General features: G+C 37.5%; 1 long non-coding RNA gene across 2 annotated transcripts in view; it reads left to right on the top strand.

The window, feature by feature from the left end:
• The window catches only part of LOC141378993 (uncharacterized), a 136,796-nt gene that overhangs the window by 92,193 nt on the left and 26,886 nt on the right, over window positions 1–17,717 (top strand). For both annotated transcript variants that reach the window (XR_012394865.1, XR_012394866.1), the window contains exon 3: window positions 6,465–6,557. This is a non-coding gene — a long non-coding RNA (uncharacterized lncRNA). The remainder of the gene's footprint in view (window positions 1–6,464; window positions 6,558–17,717) is intronic.

Genomic DNA, 17,717 nt, shown 5'->3' with positions numbered 1-17,717 from the left:
ACACACACACACACACACACACACACACACACACATATATAGTGTATATCACACACACACACACAGTATATATATATATATATATATACATATATATATATATATATATATATATATATATATATATATATATATATATATATATATATATATATATATATATATATATATATACATCACACACATAAACCCTCTACTATTACAATCACGATTGGGTTCAAAAACATTCATAACATTCACTGTTTTTGGTGGCCATCTTAAATTTCTTCACAAATAATAAAGCAATGTCCTATTTGATAAACCTTGAGTAAACAAAACCAACTGTCTGTCCAATGTAAAGCAAGAGCCCCTGTTTATTCCAGGATCCATCAGAAGCGGTGTTTTTTATTAAGAAAGGGCCTGCGCTCTTTAAAAGGCTTTAAATGTAATCTAGCAGAGACCAGACTCAGCGTCTCAGTGTGATCGTGCCATTAATCTTGTTACGGGCTTGCACTCCCTACCATCTTTAAATATGCATTAAAAAGAATGGAGCCATTGAGCATATTTGGTGTATAAAAGATATTGGCTCGTCATTAAAAAGCCATGTTAGCCCTTTAAAGTGAGGAGAGGTGATTTCATGCTTGGGCGCGTTTGTGCGGCTGGGTGCCGTGCCCACCCCGGGAGCTGGTGTCCTTGGCAGTGCACATCTCATGCCAGTGAAATAAGAGCTCTTCACGAAGAAAGTAAGGCAGATGATGGAGCAAATAATCATGAAGACTAGACTAGTGACAGGTCTAAATGTGGAGGGGAATTGAGGTCACATTATCTAGGATTCAATCAGAATATTGATCAATTAACTGTGCCGTCGATTGACTTTAATCAATTCTGCTATCTATCTGTTGTTAATTTGTTTATTCATTCCCTCCATCATGTTCATTAGTTTTGCTCTCCATTGGTTTTCACTGTCAGTTGTACTTTTGTTTGTTCTCTGATCATTCATTTGTTTGTTTGTTTGTTTGTTTGTTTGTTTGTTTTTTATGTTGATTTGTTTTTATAAATCTTTCTTTTATTAATTGTTGATTGTTTGCTTTTGGTCAGTCTTGGTTCTTTGTTGATCGTTTGTTCATTCTCTGTTAATCTTTCCTTTATTCTTTTGTTTGTTTGTTTGCTCATCGTCAATCATTCACGTTTGTTTTCTGTTAATCTTCCTTTATTCTTTTGTTTGTTTGCTCATCGTCAATCATTCACGTTTGTTTTCTGTTAATCTTCCTTTATTCTTTTGTTTGTTTGTTTGTTTGCTCATCGTCAATCATTCACGTTTGTTTTCTGTTAATCTTCCTTTATTCTTTTGTTTGTTTGTTTGTTTGCTCATCGTCAATCATTCACGTTTGTTTTCTGTTAATCTTCCTTTATTCTTTTATTTGTTTGTTTGTTTGCTCATCGTCAATCATTCACGTTTGTTTTCTGTTAATCTGTCCCTTGTTCTTTTGTTTGTTTGTTTGTGTTTGTTTGTTTGCTCTTTGTCAATCATTCACATGTTTGTTTTCTGTTGATCTTTTGTTTGCTCTTAACTCTTTTGTTTTGTCATTTGTTTTGTTTGTTTATTTGTTTGTTCTTTGTCAATTATTTGCTTGTTATATGTTTGTTTTTTTGTTTGCTCTCAGCCAGGTTTAGTTTTTTCTTGTTTTTTTCAGTCTTTCTTTTGTTCTCCTGTTTTGTTTGTTCTTGGCTAGTCTCTCATTTATTTGTTCTCTGTTGATTGTTTTTGGTCAGTCTTTTGTTTACTGTTGGTTATTTGACTTTGATCAGCCTTTTCTCTTCATCGATTGTTTTTTTCATATTCTGTCAATCTTTCATTTATTCTCTAGTTTGTTTGTTTGTATGCTCTTATTCATTCACATGTTTGTTCACTGTTGAGCTTTTTCCTCTATCAGTATTTCTTTTGATCTTTGTTGATAATTTGCTCTTTGTGATTCTTTAGTTTTTTTCCTCTGTTTGTTCTTTCGTTTGTTTGTTTGTTTTTGGTCATTCACTCACACGTTTGTTCAATTTTGATCTTTTTTCTCTATCAGTTTTTCTTGTTGATTGTTTACTCTTGGCAACTCCTTAGTTTTTTACATTGTTGTTCAGTTTTTTATTACTTTGTTTGTTTTGTCAAATTTTCTACTGTTCTCATTTGTTTTTTTGCTCTCTTTTTTTGTTGTCTGTTGATTCTTTTCTCTTGGTCAGTCTTTAGTTTTTTCCTTTGTTGACTGTTTGTTTGTTCTCTGTCAATCTTTGTTCTCGTTTGTTTGTTTTTGGTCTGTGTTTTTTGTCTTTAATCCTTGTTGAGCTTTTCTCGATCAGTCTTTTTTCTCTCTGTTAATCATCTGCTCTTGGTCAGTCTTTGTTTGTTCGTTCTCTGTCAGTTTTGCCCTATTTCAAAGTTTGCTCTTGGTTTGTTCTCTTTTGATTGTTTTCTTGTTTAGGTCAGTTTTAGTTTCTTTGCAGTGAATCCTTATTTACTTTATTCTTTGTTCACTGTTTGTTAGTCTTGTCAGTCTCCTGCTTGTTTACAATCATTTGTTGTAAACCAATATATTTTTAGTTAAAAAAGTATCTATATTATATTATTATAAATATTATAGTTTAATCTTTTGTTTGTTTGTTCTCTTGTCATCCATTTGTTTGTTCTTCATTTAGCTTTCATTTGTTTGTTGTGGATTGTTTATTTGTTCATTCCATCTACAAGTTAATAATACTTTTTATAGTTTGCTCTCTCTAATTTTTGTTTGTCTCTTTCTCTGTGGCACTTTTGCTTTTTTACATTGATCCTTCTATGGATTGTTCTGTCTCTTTTTCATTGTCCCTGTCTATCCCTTCGTCAGTCTATATTTATTTATAATTCCACCCATCCATCCATTCAGTGACCGCTGATCTATATTATGAAGAGAGAGAATATATTTATTGTTCTCCCAGCAGAACAGTCAACATGTTTCCGACATCCTGTCCTACAAAGATGTTACAGATCCTCGCTCCACGTCCTCTGTAAATGACTAACAGGAAAAACTGTGCGCCGACTGACCCAGAAACAAGCGAGACTCATCCGCTGCAGCGCAGGAGTGGATCAGTTCCTCCGAGCAATCCTAGCACTGTACCTGCCCCTCGCACGAGACGCTCAATCAACTATGCATGACTTGCCCTTAATAGGTTTCTTCACTGGAAAATTTGGAACGGTTGTTAGCTGCTCGACTGCTATGGAAGCACTTCAGTCCCTCGGGAGGTTGAGCTATACTTTAACCGTCCACAAGAACAACTATTGCATAGCCATAAAAGCAAGAACGGGGAGTGGAAGGTTCCTAATTTGCAATCTGTGTAACTGGAAATATATGGAGTTTATTTATAGTGTCACTTTCTGTCTGGAGGAAATGAAGATGAAAGTAGAACAATGCTCTGCTTTATGTCCACATCTAGGGCCGTGCATTATGACTATATATATATTTGGTATAGATAAAATAAAACATCTGTTGTTTTTTATTCATTCATTCAATTTCCTTCGACTTAGTCTCTATTTTTGAGGTCGCCACAGCGGAATGAACCACCAACTATTCCAGCATATGTATTAAGCAGCGGATGCTCTTCCAGCTGCAACCCAGTACTGGAAAACACCCATACATTCTCACATACACACACACTCATACACTATGGCCAATTTTGTTTACCCAATTCACATTTAGCGCATGTCTTTAGACTATAGGGGAAACCGGAGCACCCGGAGGAATCCCACACCAACAGAGAGAACATTCAAACTCCACACAGAAATGCCAAATGGTACAGTCGGGACTTTAAATAGCGACCTTCTTGCTTTGAGATGACAGTTCTAACCACTGAGCCACCATGCAGCCCTGTTTGTGATGATATTTTTCATAATACTAGTACAATATTATTACATGGTATACAGACAGAAACACGAATAAGAGCATTGTGAGAATGTTCCAATCTTGAAAATTTGCATTTGCATTTTTTTAGCAATATTTTTTACTTATTTTTCTAAAGTGTTTTATGTTTTATTAATATTTATTTTATATTTTTTACCAAAGATTTGTTCTGAGGTTTTAAAACTAGAGCCGCCACGGATATCAATTTTACCCATCACTGTTTTTCAACTGAACATACCAGCCTCCCAGTCATTGACTTTTACCACAATTGTCTCATTTACAATTCCCAGATGTTACCAGATCAAAAAAGAGGGCCTTTATACCAGTAAACACCAGCATAGGTGCAATTTACCTGCTATGAAATGCTTGTATTACCAGTTGAAATCAAAATTATTAAACCCCCTGAATTATTAGCCCCCTGATTATTTTTTTCCCAATTTCTGTTTAAAGGAGAGAAGATTTATTCTACACATTTTTAAACATAATAGTTTTAATAACTCATTTCTAATAACTGATTTATTTTATCTTTGCCATGATGACAGTAAATAATATTTGACTAGATATTTTTCAAGACAGCGTTAAGGGACATTTAAAGGCTTTACTAGGTTAATTAGGTTAACTAGGCAGGTTAGGGTAATTACAGTAGGCAAGTTATTTTATAATGATGGTTTGTTCTGTAGACCATTGAAAAAATATATAACTGAAAGGGGCTAATAATTTTGACCTTAAAATGTTTTTTTTTTGTTTTTTTTTATGTAAAACTGCTTTTATTCTAGCCGAAATAAAGCAAATAAGACTTTCTCCAGAAGAAAAAATATTATCAGACATACTGTGAAAAGTTCCTTGCTTTGTTAAACATAATTTGGGAAATATTTAAAAAATAATATAATTAAAAGGAGGGGGGTTAATAATTCTGACCTCAACTGTATATATGCCCTGCTTACATTTGAAATGACTAACCACTGATTTTTACATTCAATTTCGCTCACTGAATTAGTGGTTATAATAAATAGGCCAACTAAAATCATAATGACTAAAATAAGGTGATTTGTACCAAACTAGTCAGAAATCAGCCAATCACATGGCAGCAACTCAATGCATTTAGGCATGTAGACATGGTCAAGGCAACTTGCTGCAGTTCAAACCGAGCATTAGAATGGGGAAGAAAGGGGATTTAAGTGACTTTGAACATGGTTTTTGGTGCCAGATGGGCTGGTCTGAGTATTTTAGAAACTGCTGATCTACTGGGATTTTCATGCACAACCATCTCTAGTTGTGAGAAAATTTCCAGTGAGCTGCAGTTCTGTGGACACAAATGGCTTGTTGTAAGAGGAGAACGGCCAGACTGGTTGGAGCTGATAGAAAGGCAACAGTAACTCAACCACTCGTTACAACCGAGGTCTGCAGTAGAGCATCTCTGAATGCACAACACGTCCAACCTTGAGGCAGATGGGCTACAGCAGCAGAAGACCACACCGGGTGCCACTCCTGTCAGCTAAGAACAGAAAACTGAGGTTACAATTCACACAGGCTCATCAAAATAGGACAATAGAAGATTGGAGAAATGTTGCCTGGTCTGATGAGTCTCGATTTCTGCTGTGACATTCGGATGGTCGGGTCAGAAATTGGCCTCAACAACATGAAAGCATGGATCCATCCTGCCTTGTATCAACAGTGGGGGGGATATTTTCTTGGCACATGTTAGGCCCATTAGTACCAATTGAGCATCATGTCAATGACACAGCCTACCTGAGTATTATTACTATGTCCATCTCTTTATGACCACAGTGTAACCATCTTTTGATGCTACTTCCAGCAAGATGATGTGGGAACAAATCGTGAATCATCTCAGGCTGGTTTCTTGAACATGACAATGGCCTCCACAATTACCAGATCTTATTAGATCACATTTAAGATGTGGTGGCACAGGAGGTTTGCATCATGGATGTGAGTCTGACAAATCTGCAAAAACTATGTGATGCTATCATGTCAATATGGACCAAAATCTCTGAGGAATATTTCCAATACCTTGTTGAATCTATGCCACGCAGTTCTGAAGGCAACAGGAAGTCCAACCCGGTACTAGTAAGGTGTACCTAATAAAGTGGCCAGTGAGTGTATGTCATTTTTAGTATATGAGACTTATACCTTATATCAATTTAGATTTAAGGACTTGTATCGAGAAACCCTATGAGATTTTCTGCACTATCCACAGTGTAGGCTACTGTGTGAATGCAAATTCTTTAGTGTTTAGCATGACACCTCCAGAGCTTTCGCATCATGCACAAATGCAGATGTTTTGTTTTTAAGGTTTCAGAATCAATATGTTAGCATCCATTGATCTCTCCTGTTTGCATCCGTATGACCTGACTCCACTCCGGTATATCATTGGTCATACCTATATCATAACAAATTGAGTGTTTAATGAATTGTCATGCTGTCTGTGTTCACTGATCTAGAACGGAATTTCTCATTATTTTCCCGTCACTCTGGTAACCTCTCCGGTACGTCTGTCTCTGATCACAGTATGCATTAGTGAAGCGCATGGACGTTTTTTTTTTCCTGCAGTCTCACGCTGAGAGCCTCTTACCCACCAGCTGAGCTTTCCAGACGGACGGATTGACGGAGGACATCAATAGAAGCCCCTTCAGTGAATAAGAGGTGAGACCACTTGCAAGGACCTTTATTTAACTCAGACACTGCAGGTTGTGTTGACATATACCCGGCTTAATCACGTCTGTAAGTAAACAGACTCCTCCAGCTGTGCGAATTACTTACAACATGCACTTAAAAGGTTATTAACGCCTTGCAGTATATGCACCTTCATGCATGTGTCATTCACTTCAAACCTTTAAGATTCTGTAGAAAATATGCATATGAAAAACACTTATAAAAACGTCTAGAAGATTAGATTACTGTGAAAAGTCATGGTTTGGGGTTACATTCAGTATGGGGGCGTGCGAGAGATCTGCAGAGTCTATGGCAACATCAACAGCCTGAGGTATCAAGTAGGGATGTAACGGTATCAGAATTTCACGGTACGGTAATACCTCGGTATGAATGTCACGGTACAGTATTTATTGAATCATTTACAGGAAAAAACTAAACTTATGAAAATACTCCAAAAAAGTGCCAAAAGTGTCAATGACATACAAATTAGCCATCTATCTGTAAGCTTTGAAACAGGAACTTCAATTTTAATAACAAAAAAATATTAAACCATGTAAAAAAAAATAAAGTTTCAATTTAGTAGTGTTGAAAACTCATCACATTCAACATTTAATCACTCACTCACTTAGATAGAGATGGGTTTAAAGGAAAATTATCATATAAATATAATCTGGTAAAAGCTGGTATCTCTGGGCATTTACAATGTCCCCTGCAACAGAAAAAAACCCTCTCATTTGGGACTGAGGTTTCTGGGACGAGAGATATGACTTGGCCCAGGTTGACAGCAGTGGGTAACGTTGTGCATTGTCTTTCCCCCACTTGAGAGGACAAACCATGAGTAAGATAGAGGTCTCATGTCTGCATCAATCTGAACAGTGTGCTGACAACACCGCTATTCAGTACGCGCGCGACAACACAGCTGATAAGAACTCGCGCAACAACACCGCTATTCAGTACGCGCGCGACAACACAGCTGATAAGAACTCGCGCGACAACACCGCTATTTAGTACGCGCGCGACAACAGAGCTGATAAGAACTCGCGCGACAACACCGCTATTCAGTACGACAACACCCGCTTTAGAGTTTTCCAGCTCTTTTTGATGCCCGCTTCTAGCAGCACACTCCATTTCCGCATTACTGGATCTGTAGCGACAACAGACCGCAAGGGATGATGGTCAAGCATGGGCTGATGGGAATTGTAGTTTTCTCTACCTCCCGTTTGCTTCATTCGCCTGAGCAAATTTTCTCAGAAGACCTATAGTTTTACCGAGTCATGCGACTTCGGTAATATCAAAAAAAATTTATATTGCGGTATGACGGTATTTACAATACCGTTACATCCCTAGTATCAAGACATTTGTGCTGCCCGTTACATTAAAAACCACAGGAGAGGGCAAATTCTCATACTTCAACCTCCACATAAAAGTTTCTGAAAGCAAAGAAGGTCAAGGTGCTCCAGGATTGGCCAGCCCAGTCACCAGACATGAACATTATTGAGCACGTCTGGCGTAAGATAGAGGAGAAGGCATTGAAGATGACTCCAAAGTACTCTGGGAGTCCTGCAAGAACACTTTCTGTGGCATTCCAGATGACTTTATTAAGTGATTTGAGTCATTGCAGAGATGTATGGATGCAGACCTCCAAGCTCATGGGAGTCAGACCCAATGTTCATTTTTTATATTCTATACTGGACATTATTTCTGTTAAGTGACAAGACTTTTGTCTGAGCAAAGTCAGACCTTGCTGTCCTAATTAAATAATTAAAAATCAAGGCATGATCATGTTTTATTTTTGGTCAAATAAGCATAATCTAGGCCTTTGCCTTTCATATATGCCACTTCTGATAACAAATATATATTGTGGTGAGGGGGCGGGGCTGAGAGCCGTAGGAACGCAATGAGGCCGCTGCGTAAGTGGACGAACCTGTGGCACGCACCGGCCTTGAATCCCATCGAAGGAGCCCTTGACTGTAAGAGGAGGAACGATGGCAGAGGAAGCTGAGAGAGGACCGGGCCCGGACATATTGTTTTACTTTTGTTCTCAGTTTGACGGCAGTCTCCGTGAGGAGCAGCCGTAGATTTGTTTTGGTTTAGACTGCAACCTCCGTGAGGAGCTGCCGTCCCTTTTATGAATATTTTAAACTTCGTCAGTTCTCCGCCCCCTTCTTTCGGGCGGCCAGAGGGCTGTAAACTTCATTACATATATGTTAGATTAACTTAACGTACTAAAATAATTTAACATTTTTTATACAAGATTTAACTTGATGTTTTAAGTCAGTTTAGTGTAATGGAAGTTAAAATGTGAAGTTAGGGAGGACCTATTATGTTTTTTTTGAAAATGGCCTTCCATGCAGTGTGTAACACTGATCTAATGCTGTTCACAGCAGATGCGGAAAAAGCATCAAGCGCGAGTGATTTACATGTTTAGTAAATGCAAACGCGCAAATAGACATCCTGCGGTACGATATGCATGAATGGCGCAGCGTGAATGACGCGAATTTGAACTTTTTTAAAAGTTTAGTTTACTTGATATATCAGATTTTTATTTCTTATTTTTATGATTTTTATTTTTGCATTGCATTTATTGTTTTTATTCATTTAACATGGGTGTCACAATTACACTGCCCTAGACTTGCTAATTTACCGGTATTTACTGGTAAGGAATTTGATTCATTTGAATCCTTTGTTTCAGTGAATCGCCTGATTGCTTCATGTGATGCATAAAAAAAAAAATAATAATAATATTCATTCATTCATTCATTTTCTTGTTGGCTTAGTCCCTTTATTAATCCAGGGTCGCCACAGCGGAATAAACCGCCAACTTATCCAGCAAGTTTTTACGCAGTGGATGCCCTTCCAGCCGCAACCCATCTATGGGAAACATCCACACAAACATTCACACACACTCATACACTACGGACAATTTAGCCTACCCAATTCACCTGTACCGCATGTCTTTGGACTCTGGGGGAAACAGGAGCACCCGGAGGAAACCCATGCGAAAGCAGGGAGAACATGCAAACTCCACACAGAAACGCCAACTGAGCCGAGGTTCGAACCAGCGACCCAGTGACCTTCTTGCTGTGAGGCGACAGCACTACCTACTGCGCCACTGCCTCACCCATAATAATAATAATAAAACGCAATCTAAAAGTAAAGTCCCGTAAGTGAAACGAATCTCTGATAATTACAAATCTGCACATGCTGCTGTATGAAAAATAAAAAAGCGACAGGTGTTTGGCTGCTTTTTATATACAAACTAAAAAAATAAATAAATAAATCTGCTCTTTATTTACCATATGCCACATTCTGTCAAACGAATATCTGCTCATTAAATTACCTCACATGTCAGCTCTCTTCTGACACGATGAGTTCTTTCAGCTATTAAACGGAAGCAGATCTCAGGCTTGCTCTGCATAACACCCAACGCATGTAACAAGTGGAGCATTTGTACATCTACTTCTGCTGGTAATTGCATGATAATGTGTGGAGCTGCAGTTCCTGAGCGGATCATTAAGAAGAGCTGCTGCTGTCACCTGTCAGGTGCCGCTGTCGATCGCTAGCCATGACGGGCGGCTATTATTTTTTTTTAAAACATTGTCTATTATTTTCATGTTTGGATGTAACGAGAAGCTCCGATGTGAGATAATGCAGCTGGTAATTAAACCGACCTCAGTGTTGCAGTACTGTTGCTTGTATAGCCGCAGGATGACTTGTTAATGGCTGGCATGTGCTTTTGCTTTATCAGTGGTCGTATTCTCTGGGCTTTTCCCCCAAGGGCTGCCCAGACAGATGTCAGTTTGGAGATGAAGTGAGCTTATGGGGCTTAGATGGATTTAGCTTTTAAGAACAGCTTAATATTTTCATATCACAATCTTTAAAAGCTTTTATCTGAAACTTCTGCAATAATAGCTGCATTCATTTTTTTCGAGAAGCCGATTCGCTAAAGAAATGACGCAGATTCAGGTAATGCCACTCATTTGTAAATGCTTTAAATATACAGTTGAAGTCAGGATTTTTAGCTCTCCTGAATTATTAGCCTATGTTAACACTATGTTAGGATGCTTTCACACCTACACTTTTGTTTCGGAACGTGTCTCCATTGCCCAGTTAGCGCGGTTCGTTTGGCATATGTGAACAGGGCAATCGCGCTCTGTTCTGCGCCAAAGTAATCGCTCCGAGATCGCTTAAATGAGGTGGTCTCGGTTCGATTGAAACGAACCCTGGAGCGGTTTGATTGCAGTGAGAAAGCGATCTGATCCGAGAGCGGTTACATCACAGTGTTTTATGGATATGTAATAGGCATACAGCTATATGAAGAGAGAATTATAAGTATTGCGGGAAGTTTCGCGAGTCTCGGGATCCCCGCAAACGAGTGATGATCTTCCGGTAATCTCGCGTCTCCCTCCCGGTCCTCAAATAGGCATCGTCGCGCACCCTTCTCACCCCTCCCCACCGCATCTCTCCTCAGACACGTCACGTACACCTTGTCAAACACCACCAAACCACCATCTCTCCCGACAGCTTAGCGTGACGCTGCAAAATAAACCCTGACACTCTGACCAATGTGAGGAGAGTTTACTCGCACGTGACTTGTTTTAGCTATTTTGGTCCGATTGGAAACTTTGCAGTGTGAAAGCGAACCGCTCCAAGAGCAAAGAGCAACAATGTAACAATTGTAATCTCTGTTTCGGAACAATTGAATCGTTTCAAAGGTGTGAAAGCAGGTGTGATTAGGCAAGTTAGGGTAATTAGGCAAGTCATTGTATAACGATGGTTTGTTCTGTAGACAATCGAATAGGTATTGTAATGTGAATGGGGACGCTGACTAGCAAGTGCGGACACAAATGCTGGTTTAATGAACACAGAATGGTCAGGCAAGCAACGGTCAACATAGGGGCAAACAGATGTACAGGCAAATCCATATTCGTGGTCATACAACAGGCGGACGGTCAAAAGGCAGGAAGCAGACAACGTAAATATACAAAACAACAAAGCAAGGGTCAAACATGGAAAGGCAAGGCAAAGGAAGGCAAAGTTTTAATGTCACAAACACGCAAACAAGACTCAGCTTAGAGGTGTGCGTGTATGCTGTGTATATAGTCCTTGCAATCCTTGCATAACAAGTCGCATGGATGTGTGTGTGTGTGTGTGTGTGTGTGTGTGTGTGTGTGTGTGTGTGTGTGTAATCAATGGAACCTGGAACAGGTACGAGTGAGCCGTGCATGACTGGATATGTAGTTCTTTTGCTGGCAGATTTGTAGTTCTACCAGAAAGACTCTAGGAGGCTTGAACATTTATTGTGAATTGTTTGCATGAATGAGAGTTCGTTACGGTCCTTTCATAAAGTTCTTCGCCGTAAGCCCCGTCTATAGTGCAGAACTCTGGATGAGGTGGCAGATCCTGCCTGAAGATGAAGGCAGGGCGAAGCCAACCCCCTGAGTGGAGACGAGGCCAACTTGGTAGTAGTGGTGATGGGGAGGATGGAGGGAAACTTCCGCAACGTCACCTGAATACAGCGAAACAGATTGTTTAGATGAGCTTATATACATGGCTTGCTTGGTTGTTATTGGCTGACGAGATAATTATTATGAATGACGTGACACCTCAGTCTTCCTGGTAGAACTACCGCTAAAGCTTTAATTTCTCCAGTGATCCGCATGGACTGGATCTCGAGGATCCCATGAGCTCAGGGTTCTCTCCCAGGACAGCATGCCAAGCACACTTTATAATCAATCGTCAGCTAAGGGCGAACTCTTGAAATGATTTTAAAAATAAAAAATGTAATAAAACTGCTTAATGTCATTAGCCGTTTTTTTTTTTTTTCTCAGATTGGCTACAGAACAAACCATTGTTTTCCAATAAGTTGCCTAGGTAACCTAATTAACCTAGTTAATTAACCTAAACTGAATACTAATATCTTGCAAACTAACCAGTAAAGCTTTATGTAATGTCATCATGGCCAAGATATAATGCATTTTTAGAAATTAGTTATTAAAATGAAGATGTTGAAAACAAATCCGTTAATCAATAAGACTGATTAGATGAATTCTGTAGTTATACATTTTCTTAGACATAATATAATTGTAAAATGAGTTTACGTAAAGGATTTTTAAAAAGGCTACACAGTAAATACAGCACTGGTAAACAACTGCGGGTTGTTTGTGTTGCAGGTTTTCGCTCTGTGCTGCTGTGTGCTGTAATTGGTTAATAAATGCACTTTAAAGTAATTCGTTTATGTCTGTGTTGATGTGAAGAGTGTGTGTTTTAGGAATGGAAAAAGAGCCATCAGTCCATGTCACACAGATGTTACAATAATGGCCTTTACAAAGCTATTTATTGCACTTAAAAGCAGCCTGCGAGCTTTCAGAGAGCAGATCACGAGCTGTAAAAACCACCATTGAAACCTGACCTCACACACACACACACGACATGTTATCATACAAGATCCTTCACGGTGTGTTTTCACTGCTGTCATTTGTACGAACACTTACGAGCATCTGTATGGCATACAATCAGATTTGCACACAATGCTCAAGTTGCTGTGATAACATAAAACTATTAATCTAAAAAACGCCATTATTTGAGTTGTTTTTGCTCAAATTCAAGCAATTCTTTTGTAGACTGCACTGTAAAAAAGTGATTAGTTGCTTAAAGCAAGTAAACCAACTGCCTTAAAAGCGACAAGTTGACTTTACAAAAATAATGTAAGTAAACCCATTGCAAAACCTTTTTACAGTGTCAGACTATTTTAGCACGTCTGTTTTAAATAATTACTGTAATTAATACAATATTACATATTTGGTGCTTTATTAAGTCTATAAAATCGACAATTATAACCTGTATTGAATTTAGAAGACACACTGGAGTCTGCAAGAGCATATTTATTTTACTGTATGTCATTTTGCTAGATACAGAAAATCTGGGAAAAAAACAAATGTAATAAAGGTGTATTGGAAGTGATTAGTTTACTTTTATTTTAAAATATTGTGTACAATTTGCACAATTATAAAAATTAAGTCAACTTAAAGCTGCGGTCACACTAGAGTTTGATAATGCGAAATTCTGTCGTGCGGCGCTGCAAAAAGGGGCTGGAATAAACAAGATTTTTAGGCATTAAAAAAGCGAGCGATTGCGCCATGTTTTAAATTTCTGTCCAGAGAGGTCATGTTTTGATCCTCGGTTGGTCTCACGCTGTCACGGTTGCAGGTTTGTGCGCTTTTCCGGAGTGTATGTTTGATCACGTGGGTTTGTTTTATTTTGGTTGTCCATGTGTATTTGCTATGACGACACTCAGGTGGGCTGATTAGCTCGCCAGCTGAGGCTCATTATTATGCCTATATCTGGGCGACGTTTCTATGTTTCTTTGTCAGTTCGTTACACCTGCTCATGTGTTTGTTGTCTGTGCTCAGGCCCCTGAGGAGAATTACCTGGACTCTGTTTTCCTGTCAGTTCCTGCCCCGTGTTCATCGTCAGGCCTGGATTGGCTAATCGGGAGGACCGGGCCGGTGGGCCGGTCCGTTTTTTGGCCGCGAGGGCCGGTGTCCCTAGCTCCGGAATCTGTTGCTCTCAGCAGTCACACTTTTTAAATTTATTTATTTACTTGTCCACAGCCTATTTATTCTTTATTGTACCGCAATTATTGTGGTCCAGCGGTTAGCACGTTAGGTTAAGGCGCCGCGGACCCGGGTTTGATTCTCGTTAGAGTATTTACTTGTTTTCAATTTTATTGTTAAGACATATAATACTGTTAGGGTTGTTGAACATTTGAAGTTCTAAAGCAGCTGTTTTCTCAAAAAAAGACGTGATAGTGTCATTAGAAACTGATTTGGAAATGACCTTATTTTAATATAGTCAGTCGTGAACTGAGGTGGGCCGGTCTGAGGCTTGAAACTCCAGGGCTGCAAAGGACTCCCACTCCGGCTCTGTTCATCGTCCTCCTAGCCTGTCACTATTATTGTTTGTTTATTTTGACTTTGACAAATAAACCTTGTCACTTGCATTTGGATCCTCTTAGACTCTTATTTTGATCATAACACACGCAGTCAAGTGATGCGATTACGCAGGTCAGAGTTCACCATGCTTGAACTTCACCAAGTGCGAAGCTTAACGAATGACCCTGCGTTTCTGGTCTGACGCATTCATGTGCACATGAATGGAAGTCTATGGGAGGAAAAGCCCAGTGTGACCGCAGCTCAACAGCGCCAAGTTACAATTGGTTTACTTGCATTATTTTTGTGAAGTTGGCTTGTTGCTTTTAAGGCAATTGGTTTACTCACTTTAAGTAACTAATCACTTTTTAGTGTGTGTAAAAAAAATGACGTTCATTTAAACACATTTAAAATAAGCTCAAATAATTTATTGGGACCACAACTTAATTGTTTGATGTTCAATCAATTTAAATTTGTAAAAACTAATACATTTACTTAATTCCTTCATGTTGTCCCAAAATTGATTAAGTTAATTTGATTGTTTTTACAAATTTAAGTAGATTGAAAAAAAAAAATTAAGTTGCCCCCCCCCAATAAAAAAAAACAATTTTGTTATTTGAGCTCATTTTAAATAAGTAGTTTAAACAAATACGTTTTGTTTTACTGCATCTAAAACAAACACACATGTTTGTTCCAGCTGCGTCTACACCACATTCACCCTCGCGCCTCGCCAAAACACACGGCAGTCGTTCTAGCTTCTTCCCTAACCTTGATCTATTACCCAGACTGGGGCAAAACGGTGCTCACACCAGAGAGGTGAGTGTTAGTTTCACCCACAATCGATTTCTTTCGTCTTTAATGGATGGCTTTATTTAGCCGCCAGAAAGAGCAGCACTCTCTCATACACGGGCAGGCAAGCTGTTTAATAGACCCAAATCTATATTTCATTAAAATGATGACATTCAGCACCCCCTGCTCGCTCTTAAGTCCTGTCCTATCGATCGCCGGCCGCTTAACTCTTGTAGTCGCGAGATAAATGGGGCTGTTTGTAGGTGGCGCTCTCTTTTTCTGTATCCCAATTTTCATGGCTCTCGATTTCTGGCCGTGTCAGGCGGGTTCGGAGGTCAATGTAAAGCCTCTGCGCGGATTTCTCATCCGTTTGGACTGAATCTGAGCTACGATTTGCACACAGATGGAGGGAAAATTGGCTCGGGTTGCAGACCGATTCATCTCACTCAGGCGACTCATATCTGCTCCATTTGTCATCGGGACAACAACAAAACGCTTGTATCGATTCCATAACCAGAAAGCACAAAAGTCTTCACTGATGTCATTAAACGTGTAAACAACATTTTGATGAACTCAGTTTGTTTTCAGCTTTCTCTTTGCATTGCTGCACAGAGTCAGTATATTTATGTATGTCCAGAAATGAATATAGAGTTTTTGCAGTTGTCTGATGCTTAACCATCCTGTCGTGTTCGGGTCAAATCTGACCGATTTACATCTTATATCACTCATAAATATTGTGTTTTACATCTGATTGCCTCAAGGCCTTATGATATCCTCCACACTATGCATTTGAACATATAAAAGTGATAATTATCTCGTCCATTGAATTTTGAGTGTTTTAATCAACCTTGTTACACCTGTGGTGTTCCCGGTCAAAAATGGCCGCCATAGGAAATGAATGGGTATCCAGGCTATATTCATTCATCAGACAGAAAACATCCCCACACACACTACCCCAACTCACTCACTCACTAACTGACTCACTAGCTGCGTCCCAAATCGCATACTTATGCACTATTCTATGTCATTTTGTAGTGCAAGTAGTGTGTTCACACTAAAAAACTGAAAAAATACTTAAAACTTAAAAATAATAATAATAATATATGTATGTATATATATATATATATATATATATATATATATATATATATATATATATATATATATATATATATATATATATATATATATATATGTATGTATATATATATATATATATATATATATATATATATATGTATGTATATATATATATATATGTATATATATATATATATATATATATGTACATATATATATATGTATACATATATACATATATGTATATATGTATATATATATATATATGCATATGTATGTATATATATATGTATGTGTATATAGATATATATATATATATATATATATATATATATATATATATATATATATATATATATATATATGTGTATGTGTGTGTGTGTGTATATATGTATGTATATATATATATATATATGTATGTATGTATGTATGTATGTGTGTATGTATTGAAAAAAGTATATCTTAAAGGGGATAATCATTTTGACCTTAAATTGGTTTTTAAAATATAAAAAGCTGCTTTTATTCCAACTTCGACTTTATAAACGAAATAAAACTTCAGACTTTCTACTGAAGAAAAAACATTATCAGACATGCTGTGAAAATTTTCTTGCTTTGTTAAACATCATTTGGGAAATATTTTTTTAAAAAAATCAAAGGGGTTTAGTAATATATTACCAGTACATTGTATAATATACAATGCACTGTAATTTGAAATGTTGCATTTTCAAAATACTGCTAATATACACAAGTAAAAAACTTAATTATGACAAATATTAGGTAAAATAAATAAATAAAAATAATAAATTAGTTTTAGTAAAATAATTTTATTTTAATAATTACATATATTTTTTATTTATTATTTACTTATTTATTATTATTATTATTATTATTATTATTATCATTATTATATATACAATGAAAGTACATATTCTAATTAATATAAATCTAAACTTCAAATTAATGAAATTATTTAAATAAAAAACCCTAACATGTAGAATTATCTTGACATGTTCTGGAACTACAAGTTTCATGAGATTCACCCTTATAGGATGAGTGTCTCTCCATTTCTCACTTCCACTGCAAATAAAATGTGCATTATTTTAACGAGTTAAAAAGTGTTTGTTAGTCATTCATACACAGGCTCTGTGCCAAGTCAATTTACAGCCAATTTAGATAAACAAACCAAATCGGTCCATCAATTAGCTTTTTGCCCTCTTATCTTAATGATTCTGTGCTGTATAAACACCTCCCTTTACCAAGACACAACGTTTGCTGTGATTCACATCTGTAGCTCAAACAGTGCTGGGTGAATAGCGTGCCAGTTTTTAATGGTAAGGGTTACTGGAATGTT

Source organism: Danio rerio, chromosome 19, assembly GCF_049306965.1.
Source record: "Danio rerio strain Tuebingen ecotype United States chromosome 19, GRCz12tu, whole genome shotgun sequence".
Lineage (NCBI taxonomy): Eukaryota > Metazoa > Chordata > Actinopteri > Cypriniformes > Danionidae > Danio > Danio rerio.
Note: the sequence above shows the minus strand (reverse complement) of the source record. Positions and strands in the feature narration are given on the sequence as shown.